This window comes from Anneissia japonica, unplaced genomic scaffold (genome assembly GCF_011630105.1).
Source record: "Anneissia japonica isolate Jap-2015-1 unplaced genomic scaffold, ASM1163010v1 scaffold288116_len470923_cov172, whole genome shotgun sequence".
Classification (NCBI taxonomy): domain Eukaryota; kingdom Metazoa; phylum Echinodermata; class Crinoidea; order Comatulida; family Comatulidae; genus Anneissia; species Anneissia japonica.
Window position 1 is genome coordinate 230575 of NW_022724919.1, and position 870 is coordinate 231444.

The window sequence follows — 870 nt, forward strand, 5'->3', positions numbered from 1 at the left end:
CTAGAGAGGAATTGACAGACGTCAAACAAGAATTAGTTACAGAGACAAAATTAATAAGCTCTGTCCACAGTATCAAACTTAGACTGGGTTCCAGTCCCTAATCTTTGTCTTTAAATCTATTTTGACACCAATGGCGTTCCATATTACCTATAAAATATAAAAACATAAAAGTTTCTCGATATATACCGTCGCTGGTGGCGCTCTCCAAAATTAACTTATACTAGGAAACCTATAATTAGAGACTTGTGGCAAGTCTATATCAAACTATGTGACAAACAATGTGATATGTCCATATTTGGGTGTAATATGACATCATAATACCCATATATGTGCAAATCACACACATTTGTCACATAAATTCGTTAGTGTGGACTGAACCATGACTCCCCGCTGTATAACTAGGTTCCCTAACAGCATACACATTAATTGTGATGGCACCAGGAATTAATTAATTTGTTAACGTGGTTGCCATGACTTTTCAGGTATAGGACTATATCATGTATAACTCTAATCTAAGTCTAATCAATGACGTTTGCACTAATAACCAATGCTCGAAGTAGAGTCAGAAGTTTAGATCAATTCTACTTTATTCCGAAACAATGTAAATAACTAGAACCCAGTTGCTTCAAGTAGACATAAATAATTTTATATTTAGGCACATTTAAAACATATTTGGTTAAGTTTAATATTTGTTGTACTGTAACTCACTGAAACGGTTTTTCTCTTTCCTCTAGTTATCATTGATCAAAAATGTATTTATATATTTTTAGCATAATATAATAATTATAACAACAAAATTAGTTTGTATTTTCGAATATTTCAGCACTCCTGTGCTCTTCCTCAGCGATAACATATTATATATATATATAT